This window comes from Cryptomeria japonica, chromosome 5, assembly GCF_030272615.1.
Source record: "Cryptomeria japonica chromosome 5, Sugi_1.0, whole genome shotgun sequence".
NCBI lineage: Eukaryota > Viridiplantae > Streptophyta > Pinopsida > Cupressales > Cupressaceae > Cryptomeria > Cryptomeria japonica.
In genome coordinates this window covers 852,301,517-852,322,347 of record NC_081409.1, presented here as the reverse complement: position 1 = coordinate 852,322,347, position 20,831 = coordinate 852,301,517, and positions in this window count along the sequence as shown.

Below are 20,831 nucleotides of genomic sequence, written 5' to 3'. Positions count from 1 at the left end.
GTGGAAGACCACTTTCAAGACCACAAAGGGATTGTATGAATGGCTTGTGATGCCATTTGGACTCAGCAATGCCCCAAGCACCTTCATGAGGTTGTTGAATGAGGTGTTGAAAGAATTCACAGGCAGGTTTGTGGTGGTGTATTTATATGACATACTCATCTATAGCAGAACCAAAGAGGAGCACCTTGAGCATTTGAGGTTAGTCTTAGAGAGGTTGCATGAAGAGAAGTTATAAATAAACCTAGAGAAGTGTGACTTCTTGAAGCAAGAGCTAGTCTACTTAGGATTTGTGGTGTCTAAGGGAACCTTGAAGATGAATCCAAGCAAAGTGGAGGCAATCTTGAATTGGCCTGCCCCTAGAACAGGGACTGAAGTTAGGAGTTTCCATGGTTTAACTCAATTCTATAGGAAGTTTGTGAGGAAATTCAGTGGCATATGTGCACCAGTCCTTGACACCATAAAAGGAGGCCTTAAAACTAAGTTCAAATGGATTGAGCAGGCTGATAAAGCATTCCACTTATTGAAGCAAGAAGTAGCCACAAAACCCATCCTACTCCTACCTACTTTTGATAAGCTATTCACATTGGAGTGTGATGCAAGTGGAATTGTAGTAGGGGGTGTATTGAGTCAAGAGGGAAGACCTGTGGCATTTTTCAGTGAGAAGATCAATGAAGCAAAGAAGAAGTACTCAGCCTATGACCTAGAGTTGTATGCACTAGTTTAGTCTCTCAAAAAATGGAGGCATTACCTACTCCCAAAGGAATTTGTAGTGTTCACAGAAAACCAGGCTTTGAGTTACATTAACACTCAAGAGAAGCTTAGCAATAGATATTTGAAATGGATGGAATACCTCCAATCCTTCACCTTCACCATCAAGCATAAAAAGGGGCAACTCAACAAGGTGGCAGATTCTTTAAGCAGGAAGTTGTTGACAGTTCAAGAGTTACAGCTGCAGAGCATAGGAATAGAAGGTTTCAAGGACCTCTATGAAGGAGATGAAGTCTTCTCATCAGCCTACAAGGTTTGCAAGGAGTTTGAGAACCATTTCCATGGTGATTATGCAGATTACAATCTCCAAAATGGTCTCTTGTTCAAAGGTAATCAATTATGTGTGCCTAGAGGATCCATGAGAGAAAACCTCATCCAAGAGAAACACAATGGTAGTCTAAGTGGACACTTTGGAGTCAACAAAACTTTAGATCTAGTACAGAGGTACTCCTATTGGCCCAAGTTGCCAAGAGATATGAAAAGGTATGTGGAGCAATGTGGTGTGTGTCAAAGGGAAAAAGGAGGATCAAGTAATGTTGGTCTCTATCAACCATTACCAGTCCCAAATAGGCCTTGGGAATGTATAAGCATGGACTTTGTAGTAGGACTCCCCAAGACAAAGACAAGAATGGATAGCATCTATGTGGTAGTAGATATATTTTCCAAGATGAGTCATTTCATTCCATGTAGGACTACACATGATGCTAGCTATATTGCACATCTTTTCTTTAAGGGGATTGTAAGGATTCATGGACTCCCATTAAGCATTGTTTCAGATAGGGACAGAAAGTTCATGGGCCATTTTTGGAAAACTTTATGGAGGAGACTAGGAACTAATCTCTCATTTAGCTTAGCTTACCATCCACAAACTGATGGTCAAACTGAAGTCATTAATAGGGTGTTAGGCAACTTATTGAGGTGTCTAACCAAGGAGTATGGACAGACATGGGATCTAGTCATTCCACAAGCAGAGTATGCATATAATGATAGTGTAAATATGACCACTGGAAGAAGTCCTTTTGAGGTTGTCTATTGTAGACATCCAAGGGGAGTGTGTGAACTCAGGGAACTTGGTTCCATGGAGATGAAGAGTGGCCAAGCAGATGACTTCACTCAAACCATCATGGAGATCTAGGAGCACGTCAAGAAAGCCATCCTAGATTCTACTCAAAAACTGAAGGCCAAAATGGATGAAATAAGGAGAGAGGTTCAGTTCAAGGTGGGTGACTATGTGATGGTCCATCTGAGCAAACCTAGAATGCAAAGTGGCAAGCCTACTAAACTGCAAATGAAAAGGGTAGGACCTTGTAGAGTTCTGTCAAAATATGGTGAGAACACCTACAAGGTTGATCTTTCGTCGGACTTAGCCATTTCACCAGTCTTCAATGTTGTTGATTTGATAATGTACAAGGGTGAGATAGCAGGGTAGATTGAGAATCAAGCCAAGGTACTACAAGACTTGGATGTGAATGCCTTACCCCAAGTGAAGCAGCCTATAGCAGAGGAGATCTTGGAGTGAAGGGTGAAGAAGTCTACTAGACACCAGGTCTACAAGGAGCACTTGGTGAAGTGGGCAAATCAACCTGTGTCTGAAGCTACTTGGGTTGAAGAAAGCAAGTTCAAGAAGCTTGGCATTGATCCCGCTCTCCTCAATCCCCTAGTTCCTTAGCTTGTTGCAGAGGGGGAGTATGGTGAAGAAGCACCCTTCAAAGGGCTCCCACCATTTGATTTTGATTTTGTTCTTGCTTCTTTAAGAATCCATTATATATACAATAAGAGCCATGTGCTCATTGGGTCTAGTTTAGGTCCTAGTTGAGGTCCTAGGGTCTTAAGTCAAAGTTGATTTTTTCTTGAAAGTAGAGGGTATGTGTGTCTTTGAGGTTTTTAGGGTCCTTCTTAGCATGGTGGTGTCCTTAGTTTAGCCCAATGTGTCCCTAGGAGTCAAGAAAAGCAACATTGAGAAAGTTGCTCAAAAGTTGCAAAAGTTGCATGACAACTTTTCAAAGTTGTCAAGCAACTTTTTCACCTCGTAGGTAACAATCCTTAGTTTAGCATGGAAAACCCTAATATGGGCACATAGACCAAGGAAAGGGTAGTATAATTAGTTGCAAACCCTAAGATAATGGGTTGGATGTCAGTTGTTGTACGGCAAAAAGAAAGTCACTTGACTCTGACTGCAATCTTGTTACTAGTCGGCACAAATGGAGTAAGAAAGGATTATTAATGGATTGATTTTTGATCAAACCTATGTTGAGAGTCTTATATGGTGTATCTAATTCCATTTTGAGCATTTATATTAGGTTTTGTTTTGCAAGTGTGGTGTGTTTGTAAATAATTTGTAAATTACCTTCTCACTGTCCAGTTTTGGACTGTTTTGAGAAAATGGGTTGTTAACTCCTTTCCCCATTGTGGACTCACCATGAAACCATGGGGACTAGGAGTATAGACCCTATAAATTACCTTAGAGCAATTAGGGCCCTTGAAGATGCAGGGAATCCAACTAAAGACCCACTCCTCGGCGAGACTAGACAGTGCCCGGCTAGGAATGGTTAAACTGCAGAGGTCCAGGAGAGCAAGGAAGGTCAGAGGAGGAGGCACCCTTTGGAGGAGTTATAGAGGGGTGAGTGGAGTATCATTGGTGTGAAGGAGGAGCTTCCACCAATCCAGAAAAGGTGGTGAAATCAACAAACCAACACTGTGACCCTGGCAGGCCTAAAAACCCTCTTCAAAACCCTTAAAAACCCCAAAATTCACCTAGGGAAGTGTATGGACACTTGGAGGCCCAAAACTAGAAAAATCCTTGATCCCTTACCAAATGAATAGAAAGTGTTTTGGTAAGTTTCACAAGCATATGCATCATTTGCAAGAGGGAGCCCTAAAAGTCCAGATAGGAGGCCTAATTGGACACAATCCTTGTAGCCCTATTTTGTAGGTAAAAGACAAAATAGTGAAATCGGTAAGGGGTTGAAAGCTTGAAACCTCTTGGGGGAAAATGAATGGATGCAAAACCATCTCTAAGACCTATCCTGACCTTTCTAGGACCTAGGAAGGTGTGGAACAAGCCAAACCCTTATTAGCCTAAGTAAGGGTTCTTTGAATCTCATGAGTAGGTGAGACCTTAGGAGTAGTTTTTCAAGTTGTTGGTGGGTGGATTGGAAAAGGTCAGGGGATTCCACAAGCAGGGGAAGTCCTAGAGACCCTAGGGGTGGTTAGAACACCTGGTGATCCAAGGAAAGGATCCAAGAGCATAGACTAGGCTAGTCTATCCCAGACCCCATCCCATCAGAGATGAAGTTGTGTTTATCTCCATTAACAAAGATAGACATGTACCTATTGATTCCACAATGTGTTTAGCTAAGGAGAAATCTTTAGTTGCTAAGGTAGAAGAAAAGGGTGTATGGGTGATTGGAAATGGTTGTTCACATCATATGACAAGTGACAAAATAAAATTTGTAAGCATGGAAAGGTATCATGGTGGAATAGTTATATTTGGAGATGACAAAGCTTGTGTAATCCATGGGAGCGGTTTTATTTCTTATTGTTAGGATTCCCAAAGATACTGAGAGGGGGGGTGAATCAGTATCTTGTCGGTAAATGGATTTTCTTAACTTATTAAATGAAAAGCATTCCAAAATTATGTATCGGTAAACTAAAATTAATGCAGTAAATAAGAACAACAACCACAACATGAAAGACAGACCATAACATGGTATTTTTAATGAGGCAACCTGGTGTGGGAAAAACCTCGGTGGGATTTGTTACCCACAATATTCGCTTACTGGTCAATAAGAAAATATTATTGTTACAATAGGGGCCTGCACATGCAGGAAGGCAAACTGCCTAAAGCTCATTGCTTAGTTACAAAAGAGAAGTCTCACGGACTTAAAAAAGTGGATTATGAAAATCCAATGTCATGTACTGCTACAAAAAGGCATCTACTATGCCAGATCCAGTATAGGTTTAAGCTCTGCAACTTCCAAAACCTTATTCCAAATTTTGTCATAGTATTCGCACATAATATCCATCATATATCCTATATACAAATGTTCTCTAAGATCTCATACTTATATATGAGCCTTATTACAATATGGCTTGTGGGTTTTCAAAAAGATATTCCAATTGATTACATTTTGCAATAAATAAAATCATGTCAGCCAGGGTGCTGGTAATCAATCTTGTCGGTGCCAGTGCCTACCGGTATCATATGATTGTAAGGTTGTCATCAATGAAAATACCTTCAATCACCTACAATTTCTCATTGGAGTGTGCATTTTCCAATAATCTCCCCCTTTGGCATTGATGGAAACACTCATGAGAAAAATCCAAAAAGTGTTGTCCAAAAAAATGTTTTACCAAAACTATCAAAACTGTGTGCTCTGCGTGCTCCCCTGAGCTAATGATGTCTTTTGCTAATCATTTTCCTCATCTCCACTACTCCCCCTTTGGCATCAATGACAAAGGTTGTCATTAAATGTCAATTGAGTGTAGTTCCTGCCTAGTTCCCTATAATCTGTTTATTACAATCTGATAAATTTTTGCTAAGGCAATATTCAGACTATTGTTGAACCTCTCACTGTCCTTTATTGATGCTTCTGTTCTCTGAATTGTACTGGTCAGAGAGTGCATTTTCTCTTCTGATAAGTTAAGTCCTAGAACAAGAGCCTCAAAAATATCTTTTCTTAAAGAGATGAGGATATCCAGTTTAGGACTTCGTCTGCATTTAAATTCTTTTGCCTTAAACTTTATCCTTTCCTTGTCTTTCTCAAGCTTTTCTATTTTCTCTTCAAATCCTGCAATTTCCTGTTCAATTACTGATATTGAGTTTGATGAACCTATCAAGTTGTCAGCAATATCATTTATTTCCTTTTGAGCTGTGTCGATCCCTTTATCTATGTCTTTTGTCAAATGTATGTTTTACAGGTGTCTCTATACAATTTCTTGAAGTCCAAGATTGCTTTACCTAATACCGGTAATAAGGTTTCCATATGTTCCTTATTATTATTTACTGTCTCCTCAAAGAATTTTTCTTTCTCTTTATTCATTTTCTCTCTATAGGTGTCTTCATTTATCTGATCTAGTGTTATTAGGTTGCCAGTTATATACTTGGACAATGTGTCTAATTGGCTCAAAGAATCTTTATTTTCTATGTTAAACTTTGGAGCTATCATCTTCAAAATTAGTAAAGTGTCATCTATAGCCTTATAAGCTAGTGCATTACACTCTGTTATTTTCTTTATTGAATTTAATAGTACCTCTGTTACATTTGTTGGTATAAAATTTGTCATGGATGTTCCGGATGACTGCCCAACTATTTTTACAATCTGCAAACCGTCGGTGGTAGTGATAGCTTTGCTTTCCTCTTTCTCTAGAGGATCAGTTTGAGTTTCCATTTCTATTACCAAAGGCTTGGGCTTGTCACATGAGGTCGGTGGTATTGTCTTTGAAGGAGCCTGTTGCTCTACTGGTTTCTTAGTTTTTTCCTCAATATGAACATGTTGCTCTATCAGTTTCTCAATGTCCTCTCCTCATGGTGTCTATGTTTGTGCCTTTGAAGATTTTACTGTAGTGTCCACTATCGGTTTTTATTTGTTTACCTCCATACTGTCTACTGCTGGTGACTCAGTAGGTTTTTCAGTTTCAATAGTTGTCGGTGGTTCAGTAGATGCATCAGTATGCACACCTGTGTTCTCTGCCTTTCCAATGTCTAGGGGTTCATTTGATCCTTCATTTTATTGTTCCCCAATTCCAATGTTTTCAACTCCAATATTTCCTGTTGGTGGCTCAGTTGCCACATCTCTTTTGTTAGTTGTTTCCTTATCCACCACAATATTGACTTTCTATGTGTCAATGTTCATTGTGTATAGCACCTCAGAATTAGGATTTGGATCCTCATGTGGTGTTTCCATACTCTCTGTTGCTGGTTGTGTGTCAACAGTTTGTATGGGTGGAGTATCAGAAGGAGGTGGGGGTAAGTTTTCTGTCACCTTTATGCTTGGAGGTCCACCTACCTTACCTTTCCCCTTATCCTTGTCCTTTTCCTTTTGATAGACTTTGAAAGTCTTTGGCCTCTTAAGCTCTTCTTATTTTTCCTTTTCAACAAAAAATATATCCCACTTGTCTACAGTTTCTTTTGTTATTTCATTTACTCTGCCTACCATCAATGCTACATGTCGGTGATCGATTGAGAATATTGTTCGGTTAGCCTCACTAATTAATTCATCTATCTCTTGAATTGAGTTCACTGGGTGAACTGCAAGTAGTTTCTCTATTTTTATTTGTTTATCTAATTCCACAATAGCTACCCTTCTAGCTTCTAATCTTCTATACAAGTCATTGGGTATATCATCAACAACTTCCATCAAAAATTTCTTATAAATATCAAGATGTAAAATAACACTATTTTCTATACTTTCTTTTTCATCATCTAATACTAGTGGAGTATTCACAGGTGATATTGCAGAACATGTATGAGCCCCGTTCACCAGAAAAATTGAACTCAATGAAAATTTGGTTTATCCTAGCCGTACCTGTCATGGGCAATAAGGAGGAAGTTTTAGTCATTCAAAACCTATGTTTTCTTTTTGTAGTTCGCTACTTAGAAACCTGCCCTATGGATAGTAGGGGCCCCTCAAGAATTATTCCATCACAGTTGAGCCTAAAAAACCAATGGCTAGGGGATGGCGAGAAATGGAAAACAAGGGATGGTTGGTCTTGCTTAGTTAGTGACTGGTCAATGAACTAGTGAAAACCTGGCCTAAGTCCTTGAAGTGGGGGCGATGGTAAATTCAGTAAGCAAAGATGGCCTGATAGTTATGTTTGTTAGATACCGACTCTGAAGCGTGGTAACTTGAAGCATGGTACCTAGTACAAGCCATCACGAGTCTTGTGTTATACAACTTGTTGATGTTAGTCAATTTCCCATCTTCAGTTATCTCATCCAGAAGTTTGTCCAAAGGTGGAATAACCTATTTTTCTTTCCTTTTCTTTGGTGTCAACTTCCTTGCTGGAGCCCTAACTGCCTGTTGTTTTTGTCTTGTTCTTTTTGGTGTAGGAGCAGGTGCCAGTGAAGGTTTTCTTTTCCTGACTACCCTTATAAATTCTACGGGTATTTTATTGTCAGAGGAAGTAGCAATCAGTGAAAGATGTGCTTTCGGTTGTAGTCCTTCCAAATCACTCTCCTTAATACTAGTTTTGTTTAATACATCCTCTTTTATTGCTTTTGCCTGCCTTGAACCTCTCCTAACTATCTGCTCAGTTTTCTTGATTCTTTTCTCAGATTGGATTTTGCTTTCTATGGTCTCCACATTGCCAAAAACTTTCTCAATCAGTTCGTTAGGTGCTTCTAAGAAGGATTTAGCATAAGTTTCAACTATGTTGTCATCTTCCTCATATCCCATATTTGTAGCCCAAACAGTTCTAGGGATAACTGCCTCCATCCAAATTTCATCTTTCTTGATCACAAAGCATATCTCTTTTTGATACTTATCAGCAATTGCTTGAGATAGCCTTATTCTTGTCTTCATCTTTGCTTTTAAAGTTTGAAATTGTTCATTTAAGTTTTTCTCCCTATCATCTCCCATATTGTTCAATATATCTAGAAGTTGTTTTCCTACCGGTATATCAAAACCAAAGTCTTTCCTACCAATACCGGGAACTTGCTTGGTAATGTACAACATTAAACACACATGCAGGTTGCCAAATCTGAAAGTTCTTTTCTTATCACCTTTGATTTTTTTCAAATTGTCTATCAGTTCATCTTTTAGCCACTCAAATACATCAATCATAACATTGTTATTCACCATGTCATATGCACTTTTAATACATAAGTTAGAGACTGCGTTTAGTCTATTTGCATGTGTAGCCTTATAACCAAGAATCATACTGACAAATCTAACATTGATGTCCTTCACATCATTCACTCTCAGGGATATTTTATCAAAAGTTGCATCGGTTAGGGTCATTACTATGTCATTTGGAACCTTTTTAGTTTTATCAAGCCTGCTACCGGTGGAAGGTAAGCCTGTCACTGCCCTAACTGCTTCTTTGGTAACCTTATGGATGGAATCCAACCAAAAGAACTCTCCATGAACTCTGCTCAAGACAATCCTTATCACATCCTTAGGAAAATCAGGGATACTAAGAATGTCCACAAAGCCTAGGGTTTCCACTATCTTGTGTTCCAGTTTAACATTTCCATTTTCATCACAAATTACAGTTCTATACATGTTCATTATTTCGTCAGCTCCTAGTTCCTCAATATGACAATGTATATACATTCTAGGATCTTCTACATAGACTACTCCCTTAGGTATTTTCAAGAATGCTCCTAGGGTATCATCTTTCTTTGCAATTTCAGGAATAAGTTTGAACAGGGGTCTAGGGTGCTTAATAACTTCAATCATTGTAGGGTTTGCAATGAATTCAGGTGCAGAGGAAGAAGACATAGTTATAAATACCTTAATCTACCTTTAGGATGATTTGCTTGGATGATTTGCTTCACTTTTTGTTGTGGATGCTTTCGCTCAGGATTTTTGCACTCTCTAAAGATTTGAATGTTCGGTGAATGAAAAAGAGCCAAAACATTTCCTTTATAATGTTATTTCTTTCAACTACCACATTTAATGCCTGTCGATCAAGTCAAAACTTGACTTATCTACTGGTAAAGAAGTAATCCAACTTCTCATGATCAACCGAGGGTAAAGTAGCATGTTTTTCAATTTGTTGCTATACCCCCAAAGGATTATTTCTCTGTTAGATGAAGAATCTCCTACCGGTGGAGTGATACTCTATTCTACCGGTGAAGGAATAGCTTCACTAGCATTCATGTCAGACATTCTAATCCATTGTTTTGAAAATTCTTGCTTTACCTCTTCAACCTTTTTTTTACCTTTTAAGTTGGGTCCTTTGTTATTTGTCGGTGATTTCTTACTTCTACAAAATTTTGTAATATGTCCAATCTTGTTACAAGCATAAAAAGCCACATTGTTTTTCTGAATAGCTTTCCCATATCCTATGCCAGTATGTGTTCTGCATTGGTAAGATAAGTGTCCAAATCTTCCACAAATATAACATCTTACATTCATTCTGCAGTTTTCTGAATTATGACCAACTTTATTGCATTTAGAGCATTGACCAGTGGGTGCATTATTATTCTAATATTTTCTAGTTCTACACTGATTCTCTCTATGACCATACTTGTTACAGTTAAAACATTTTCCATTGAATTTATAAGCATTAGGTTGTCTTACCAGTTTGTTGTGATCATGTTTGTTTGTAGTGTTGAAGCTTTCGCCAACTTCAAAGCCAAGGCCATTTGTATCTCCATTAGGTTTTTGATTCTTCAGCGTAACATCAAGTTCTTCTGAACTTTTCTTGAATTTCTCCTTGTGTTGATTTGCAATAGCCAATTCATTTTCCAAGAAATCTTTCTATCTCATGAGTTCAGTTTTATCATGTTCCAAGTGTATTAGATTTGTCTTTAGCATATCATTCTCATGACTAACTCTTATATTTTCATTTGCAACATCATTGATTCTTCTAGCCAGATCATCTTCATTCTTCTTTCTATCTTCAATGTCTTTACAAAATCTCATGGTCATATCTTGCATCTCATTCTTCATTTTACTATTTTCTTGTCTTAGTTTGTTCACAAGGTCATTAAGAGTTTCTTTCTCATCATCATCACTCTGCATCTTCTTAGAAAGTTCTCTTCTTTTTTTCCTAGCAATAGTGATATTTTTCTGAAGTCCTTGAATGATTTCCTATGCAGCCTTCAAATCATCTTCAAGTTTGATATTCTTCACTTTTTCTGCATCATAATCTGCAAGAGATGTTTCTAGTTGCTTTCTTAGATTATCCATCTGTATCGGTGTTAGAATCTTCCTTAAGTTGTTAGGCTTTTGAAAATAGAGGACCAGGCTCTGATACCAATTGTTAGGATTCCCAAAGATACTGAGAGGGGGGTGAATCAGTACCTTGCCGGTAAATGGATTTTCTTAACTTATTAAATGAAAAGCATTCCAAAACTGTGTACCGGTAAAGTAAAATTAATGCAATAAATAAGAACAACAACCACAACATGAAAGACACACCATAACACAATATTTTTAACGAGGAAACCCGGTGTGGAAAAAACCTCGGTGGGATTTGTGACCCACAATATTCGCTTACTAGCCAATAAGAGAATATTGCTGTTACAATAGGGGCCTGCACATGTAGGAAGGCCAACTGCCTAAAGCTCACTGCTTAGTTACAAAAGAGAAGTCTCACTGACTTACAAAAGTGGATTATAAAAATCCAATGTCATGTACTACTATAAAAGGGCATCTACTATGCCAGATCCAGTACTGGTTTAAGCTCTACAACTTCCAAAACCTTATTCCAAACTCTTCCTTAGTATTTGCACATAATATCCATCATATATCCTATATACAAATGTTCTCTAAGATCTCATACTTATATATGAGCCTTATTACAATATGCCTTGTCGGCTTTCAAAAAGATATTACAATTAATTACATTTTGCAATAAATAAAATCTTGTCAGCCAAGGTGCTGGTAATCAATCTTGTCGATGTCAGTGTAGAGTCTGTCGGTGTCGGTGCCTATCGGTATCATATGATTGTAAGGTTGCCATCAATGAAAATACCTTCAATCACCTACAATTTCTCATTGGAGTGTGCATTTGCCAACAGAGATGACAAAGCCTATGTAATCCATGGGAGAGGTTCTATTTCTTTTGATGGTAAGCATAACACTGATGATGTCTTGTATGTTGAAGGTTTGAAGCATAATCTTTTGAGTGTTGGATAGATGGCTAGTAAGGATTATGATTTACAATTCAAAGATGGTAAATACAAGATCTTGAATGCCTCCAGTATAGAGATTGCATCTGGAATTAATACTGAAGGTAACATTTTTCATTTGAATGCTACTGAGAAAAGTTGTTTGATTGCTCAAATAGATGAGAGTTGGTTGTGTCATGTAAAATTTGATTTATTGATTAAGATCGGTTATACATAAGTTGTTAGAGATATACCTAAAAAAATCAAAACATGTTAATCCGGTATGTAAGGAGTGTCAGTTGGGTAATTAAACAAGGATTTCTTTCAAGAGAAAACCTTATACATCTGATGGATTGCTAGATCCTATGCATACTGACCTATGTAGACCCACAAATGTTAGAAGTGTGCAAGGTGATAGATACTTTATGCTACTAATTGATGATTATTCCAGAATGATGTGGGTTGTCTTTTTGAAGGAAAAATCAGAAGGATTTGTTAAATTTAAGATATTCAAAGCTAAAGTTGAAACTGAGTTCAGATTGAACTTGAAGTGTCTGAGATCTAATAGAGTTTGAGAATTCTATTCCAATAAATTCAATTCATTCTGTGAGATGCATGGAATCAGAAGACAACTATCTACTCCTATGACTCTATAGTAGAATGGGACAGTTGAAAAGAAGAATTGTACTGTTTTGGATGCTGCAAGAACCATGTTGATTGAAGGAAATTTTTTGAAGGTCTACTGGATAAGAGTCATAGAAGAAGAGTTGGATCCAATTGAAAATAAAAACACTTGGGAACTTGTACCTAGACCTAAGGATAAAAATGTTATTGGTACTAAGTGGGTTTGTAGGAACAAACTGAATGAAGTCGGCGAAGTAGTCAGAAATAAAGCTAGATTGGTCTACTAAGGGTATTCATAGCATGAATGGATTGATTATGAAGAAAATTTTTCTTTAGTTTCGAGAATTGAAGTTGTTAGAATGTTACTTGCTTATGTTGCTTATAAAGATTTTAAGTTATATCAGATGGATGTTAAATCTGCATATTTGAATGGTGATCTAGAGGAAGAAGTTTATATCGAGCCACCTGATGGATATTCACTGTCGGATGATGGAGACATGGTATGTAAGTTGAAGAAATCACTTTATGAACTAAAACAAGCTCATAGAGCCTGGTATGCTAGATTAGACAAATATTAGTTAAAATTGGGATTTACCAAAGGTGTTGTTGATAGTAATCTGTACTTTAAAATTGAAAATGATAACATTTTTATTGTTGAAGTTTTTGTTGATGACATTACCTTTGGGGGTGATGATATGAGTATGAAGTTTGTCAGTGATATGGAGAAATATTTTGAGATTTTTATGATTGGTGAGATGAAATTTTTCTTAGTTTTGTAGATTGCATAGATAGTAACAGGTGTCTTTATATATCAAACTAAGGATGTGAAGAAACTATTGAAGAAGTTTGGACTAGATGATTCCAAACAGGTTGGAACTCCTATGGTAACTGGTTGTAAACTATCCAAAAATGATGAATCTCCTAAAGCTAATCAAAGTTTATATAGATCTATGGTTGGTGGATTTCTATATCTTACTCAAACTGGACCTGAAATTATGCATGTTGTGTGTGTGGATGCTAGATATCAAGTTGATCATAAAGAGAGTCATGTCACTATTGTTAAGAGGATATTCAGATATCTAAATGGAACTGTGAATTATGGTTTATGGTATCCGAAGAATGATGATTTCATGTTATGTGCTTACATTGATGCAAATTGGGCTGGTGATGTTGATGACCACAAGAGTACTACCGATGGAGCATTATTTTTAGGTAAGAAGTTGGTTTCATGGGCTAGCAAGAAACAAGATTTAGTATCTTTATCTACTGTTGAAGTTGAGTATATTGTTGTTGCTAGTAAGTGGACTTAGATAGTTGGGATTAAGCAAATGTTGAAAGATCATGTGAAAAACTACTTTATCTATTTTGATATGTTGGCAATTGACACTCATCGGGGCTCATGGTGTTGTCATTGATGGCAACACACATAATTTTGGGTTGGATACTTATTTGGTATTAACCGGTATTCAAGGATTGATATCCGGCATTTAAGGAAACTGACATATTGAAAAGCAAGGGTAACCGACAAACTAGGAACCGGTATTTGGAGGCCAACATAGAAGGAAGATCCGGTAAAAGGTCAAGCGGTAACGGTCATAAAGATTCAAGTTTATATTTTATTTTCGGGCTGACATGTGTTTATCTTTTGTAATAAGATTGTAAGCTGACATAAGGAATTTATGTATGTTAGGGTATATAAGTCAATCTATTAGGTCATTTTTGGGACATAGGATTTATGCAATTGTGTGAGCGAGATCTTGATCGACCGTAGCAAATGTAATGATCTATAATCAGTCTTGGTTGTTTGTCAAGAGGATTGGAAAGTGAATTAGGTTACCAGTAAGGAAGGTTTCAGTGTTAACCGGTACAGTCTATGATTAAACCGAAACTCATCCATCATATCAGATGCACACTCAAAATTCATATTTTTTATTGTAATTCAATATTTTGTATCTGTAGTCAGTGAGGTTGCTTTGTGATGAGAAGTGTGCTCTAGGCAGTGTGTCTTCCTGCATGTGTAGGCCCTTTTATATTATATTTATTCAACTGGCCAGTGGATAGATATTATGTGTCACAAATCCCACCGTGATTTTTCCTCTTTGAGGTTTTCCATGTATAAATCTATGGTGCTATGGTGTTACTTCTTGTGGTTTCTTTGTTCTTCATTATATCTTATATGCTTACCAGTTGTTAATTGGAAAAGTATCTAGAGGAATTAAATTCTTACTCGTTGGTAGAACAATGATTCACGCCCCCCCCTCCTCATTGTTCTTGGATTCCAACAATTGGTATCAGAGTGAGGTGCCTCAGAATAAGTCTAACAACTTGAGGAAGATCCTGAATTTGAAATCCATGGAGATGAGTTTGAGGAAAGAACTTGAAGTATCACTTGAAGATATTGATGTTGAAAGATTGAAGAACTTGAAGTTTCAAGATGACCTGAATTCTACAAAAGATGAGATAAAATCTTCAAAGGAATTCATCCTTACTATGCAAGAGAAGTTGTCATCTGTACAAGCCAAAAGGAAAGAACTATTTGATCAATTACAAAATCAGGATGATGAAGAGAAGAATGCTCTAAAGGAGCTATGCCATAAATTGAGTTAGGAAAATGGTGTGATAAAGAATGGAATGGGAGCCCTAACCATGAGGATGTCCAAGGAGATTGAAGACCAAAAGAAGAATGAATAAAATCTTGCCAAATCTCTGAAAGACAGATCTAAAGAATGCATTAGGTTGGTACATGATAATGATATGCTGAGAATTGAATTGGTGCAATCTCAAAACAATGAGCAAGAGTTGGAAAGAATGATGGCAGTCCTAAGAAGTGATCTGGATTCTACAAATGAGTACAAAGACAAGTTCAAGGCCAGTTCTGCAAATCTTGATGAATTATTGAAGAGTCAAAGGTGCAATAGAGACACTAGAGGTCTTGGATTTGAGCATGGAGAAAGATCCAGTACTACAAATCAGGATTATGCATCAAATCAAAAGAACAATCAGAAGAATCCACCCGATAATTGGAATTAGAGGTCACCGATAAGATAACCCAATGCACATAAATTTAATGATAGATTATTTGTTTGCAATAAGTTTGGTCATATGGAAAGTCAATGTAGAAATAGAGTCAATCAGAACAACAATTCATTTACCAGTCAGTGTTTCAATTGCAAAAAGTATGGTCATAGGACAATAGATTGTAGAATGAATGTAAAATGTCATGCATATGGAAAGTTTGGACATATTGCTAATCAATCTAGGTCAAGAAATGGTCAAGGTTATAGCAAGGCAATTCAAAAGAACAATGTCACTTGTTATACATGCAACAAAATAGGACACATTCCTAGATTTTGTAGAAGAAAGAACGTACCAGCAAAAAATGAAAAATCCAATGAGAAGGGAAAGCAAAAAGCTGATGATATCCAGAACGAGCATGAGAAGAAGTGGATTTGAAAGTCTGAGGATCAATTGGCAAAATCAAATACCCCAGATGATCATCCGGCAGAACAAGGTATTCATGCACCGGCAATAGGAAATGCATCTGGTAACTAAGGCATTAGCCTTAGAGGGAGGCAAATCAATGATAAATCTTGCTTGATACCCTGTTATGCTCTGAAAAACTTGTTTTAGACATTGGAGAAGTTATTTTTACGGTTTACTGGCACAGATATGATGGTGTTTGTTTGAAGGTTTTCTTGACTGATGAGTTGTTTCTCTCTTGACTAACCGGTTGTTTGATGGTGTATGTTTGGAGAAGTCGGTTTGAAGGTTTTCTTGACTGACTGATTGTTTCTCTCTGTTATACCATTCTGTTGTGGTGTCCTTGGTGCAGAAAGTTATCACTTGATACCATTACCATCACAATACTTAGTGAACTCCACAGAAGTGAATTCACTACCTTGATCTATTCTTAGACATTTAATCTTTTTTCCACTCTCTTTCTTAGCTAAGGCTCTGAATGCCTTGAACTTACCAAAAGCTTCATTCTTATCCTTCAAGAATGTGACCCACATCATCCTTGAACAGTCATCAATGAAGATCATAAAATATCTCTCACCTTGAATGCTTCTTGTTCTTATTGGTCCACATAGATCTGTATGAACCAAATCTAACAAATGCTCTACTGAGAAGGACTTGCTCTTGAAAGTTGAAGAAGTCATCTTTCCTAGCTGACATTCTTTACAAACACCATTAACCAGTTTGTCTAGCTAAGGCAGACCTCTTACTGTCTTAGACTTGCTTATTTTAACAATATTGTCAAAATTTAAATTACAAAATCTCCTACGCCAAAGCTAGCTATCATCTACTTTTGCAATCAAACAGTTGCTAACTTTAGGATTGAGATGAAATAAATTACCTTTGGTTTGTTTCCCAGTTGCAATTAATTCACCTTAGTTGTCAAATATTTTGCACATTCCATTTCTAAGCTCCAGTGGGTATCCTCTATCATTAACTTGTGCCACACTTAAAAGATTTTTCTTTAGGCCTTCAACCCAATAGACATTGTCAACACTGCTCTTTCCATTAAGAGAAATAACTCCCTTACCTTTAACCATACAGGGTGAGTCATTACCAAATCTGACAACACCGCCATCAAATTCCTTCAAGGAAAGAAATTTTCTCCGATCACCGGTCATGTGATGTGAACAACCACTATCAAAGATCCAATCATCAAAGTTATCCATTTTGGATACTAGTGCCTTCTAATCTGATATTTCTTCCTTAATAGCTACAAACACAATATCTTCACTAGCATCATCATCAGATTCTCCATCAGTAATACCACTATCAATAGCTACAAGACAATATCTCTTTCCTTTACCCTTATACTTCTTAAATTTGTCTCTCTTTTATTCATTTTTACCATTAAGGCAGTTAGTTGGTATATGACCAATCTTGTTGCATGCAAAACATTTTAAAGGTAGCTTACCTCTATATTTACCAATACCTCTAGGCAGTCATTTTGCCAACAATACTTCAAGTTCCACTAAGTTGTCTTTATCATCAACATCTCTGTTGGATCTAGATTCATAGCTATGGCCAGTATTTCTACTTCTTCTCACAGATGGGTTAGAGACAGAAGCTCTGAATGCAGATTCTGATTTCTGTACACTACCATAATAGCCATTTAGTTCAAAAGCAGTAAGTTTGCCAATAATATAATCAAGAGTTACCTTTGTCTTGTCAATGGATTTGAGCTCCTGAATAGCTACAACTCAGATAGCATAGACCGGTAGCAGGGTTCTCAGTACCTTACTAATGACTGTGGCATCTTCCACTTTCCTTCCTGCACTCTTTATCTCACCAACTATCTCTTTAATCCTTTGACCATACTGCTCGATATTCTCACCTTCGGACATTCTCATGTCATCAAACTTTCCTCTTAAACTCTCCTCTTTGGCAATATTAACATGTTCATCACTGCTATAAATCTCTTCAAGTTTATGCCACACTTCATGTGTAGTTTCAAGACCATGAACTTCTACATATTCAGCATCAAACAGAGAACTGATGATAGCCTCTAATGCTTGGTCATTTTATTGTTGTTCTTTCTTCTGATCATCAGTCAGGATTCCATTAGGTGTAATATACTCAGTTCCTATATGATCCCAATACTGACTACCAAGACTCTTAATATAAATCTTCATCATGTCACTCCATATTCTATAGTTATCTTTGTTGAACTTCAGACCTTCTTTCTTCATCATGATCTACAAGATATTTTCCTCAAGCTATTAGGATTTTAGATTAAGAGGACCTGAGATGCTCTAATACCAATTGATGGTATGATGAAAGAATAAGTATCTGATAAAATACTGAGAGGGGGGGGTGAATCTATATATTGAAAAACTAATACAAAATTCCTAAACTCAAATTCACTCACACAAAGTAAACATATCTCAGTCAAGATCAATATTCATAAGAATACTTGACATCAACCGGTTTAACTGTTATGACAACTTAACAGTAAACAACTTTAATCTTATAAACATCAACAATGTTTAATCATAACTCAACATATTCATCTCTCAATGCTTCTAGTTATCATGCCTTATCAGAAGTTAACCAAATCAATAAATAAGATCATAACCACAAAAACATTCACCACTTGACACAAATGTTTATACGTGGAAAACCCAAATAGGTAAAAACCACAGTGAGATGAGACTCACAAGGATAGCTATATGAACTCTTCTGAAGTTCGCCTTGTTGGTATTATAGATGTGTTGCATTGGTTTTATCATTGATGTCAACAGTTATCCTTCTGGAGATCTTTGTTTATGTTGAACCGGCACATTATGTTCACTGGAAAGTTCAATGACTTATGCTCAGTCACCGGTTTATACTTCACCGGCAGGTTACATTGTTCACCGGCACTGAGGATGACTTGTTATCATCTGGAGATCACTTGGTTATGTCGAAGACATGGTTTGGACACTTGGTTTTGGTATTCTGGTTATTGGTCTAATCGGGTTGCCATATTTGTTGTTATCGGCAAATTGGTCTAGGTTATGGACCGGCATGCATTATCTATTCCAAATCAGCATGACACATTATGGACATGATTTAATTAATTGGATATTGTTGTAATTGTACTGAGCCGACATGATGCGTCGCATTTTGACTTATTTGTAATTGATTTAATTGTAATATTCTTAGTTATCCAATCTACACATTTGGTCTTAGGTTTTGGTATATATGTAAGATCTCATTTGTGAGATAATGCAAGAGGCAGAAGGATGGTATATGGTTATGATATTGTAACATGGTATGGGTGAATATTGAAGATCATATGAGAAAACCATAGAGCAGGTTCAAAGAAGGTTTGAAGGTGATTATCAAAGCTTAACCGGTACTGAATCCAGCATTGGAGATTCTACTTTGATCAGTACATTATCATTCAATTTAACCATCCAATTGTAGTCAGTGTGACTCTTATTTTGTGATTGAGCAGTGAGCTCTAGGCGGTTGGCCTTTCTACATGTGCAGACCCCATTTGTATACACATACTATCTACAGTAGTATCATCTGATTGTGGGTAAGGTTTTCCACTGTGTTTTTTCCCCTTACAAGGTTTCCACATATAAATCTATGTGTTATGTGTTGTGGATGTTGTTTCTCTTTCTCTTCTATGCATTAAGTTTCACCAGTATTAATATTAACCGTTAATCTATCAATCGGCATTAAGTTTGGTTTACCGGTATTAAGTATTTTGATTAAGTTATATTTGGGTTGAAATTAATTGACAACTGATTCACCCCCCCCCCCCCTCTTAGTTGCCTTCGGGTCCTAACTATTGGTATCAGAGCTAAGTCCCCTTTTTGCAGAAGTTTAACAGCTTGAGGATATTCTATGGCAACAAACTTTTTTAGGAAGGACAGTCTGAAACTTGATGGAACTAATTATGGTATATGGAAGATCATAATGGAGACACGTCTTTATTGCATTGGAAGAGACATATGGGATGTTACAAAGAATGGCTATGTTGGTCCTACACTAAATCAACCTAATCCACCAACATTGGCTAAGGATCAGGAAAATGATTGCAAAGCAAGAGAAGCACTTTTGAGCGCATTGTCAGATCAGAGAATCATGGGATTTTCAAACTGATATACTGCTAAAGCTATTTGGGATAAATTGGAGACATAGAATGAAGGAGATACCACTATCAAAATTGCAAAACTGGAATGCTTTCAGGTCAGGTATGAAAATCTGAAAATGGAAGAAGATGAAAGAATTTTTGCTTTTATGGAAAGGGTAAATGAAATTGTTTTGAGAATACAATGTTGTGGAGGTTCCTTGAGTGAAGATAAAATTGTTTCTAAAGTTTTAAGAGCATTGCCACCGACATACAAAATGAAATTAATAGCTATTGATGAGTTGAGAACAATGCCTAATACATCAGTATCTAGAGATACCTTGGTTGGAAAACTTTCAGCATTTGAGCTTGAGGAATTTGGTCTTGTTACTACAATTAAGATAGATTTAGCCTTCAAAGGATCATCATCATCATCTGACAAATATGATTGGACAACACTTTATGCAAGAGAACTTGAAGATATCAGGAAGGAAAATGAAGAACTGGAAAAACTTGAAGCACTATTTGCAAGGAAAATGCCTAAAGGTCCTATTGGAAGTAAGTATGAAGGTAAAGCACCATTTAAATGTTTTAACTGCAATAAAGTTGGTCATATGGCATCTAGATGTCCTGATAGACATGCAAGATTGAGAGAAGAAGCTAAAAGAACAAAATAGCCTAACCCTGAATATCAGAGACACAGATTTAAGAAGAATAGAGACAAATCATGTTACTTTTCTGATGAAGGAGTTATTGATTATTCTAATGAAGAACTGACGGACAATGGATGGGATTTTGTTGCAATAAAAGAAGATCAACCAACACCTACTGTTCCACCGGTAGAGCAAGCCCTGGCAGCTAAAATTGAAGAAAATGATGAATGGATTATAGATTTTGGATGTTCACATCATATGACTGGTGATAAAAGTAAATTCTTATATTTTCAGGATTACAATGGAGGTCTAGTAAGATTTGGGGATGATAAAGATTGTTTGACTAGAGGAAAAGGCATTATATCTTTTGATGGTAAGCACAATAGTGACAACATTTATTATGTTGTAGGTTTGAAGCATAATC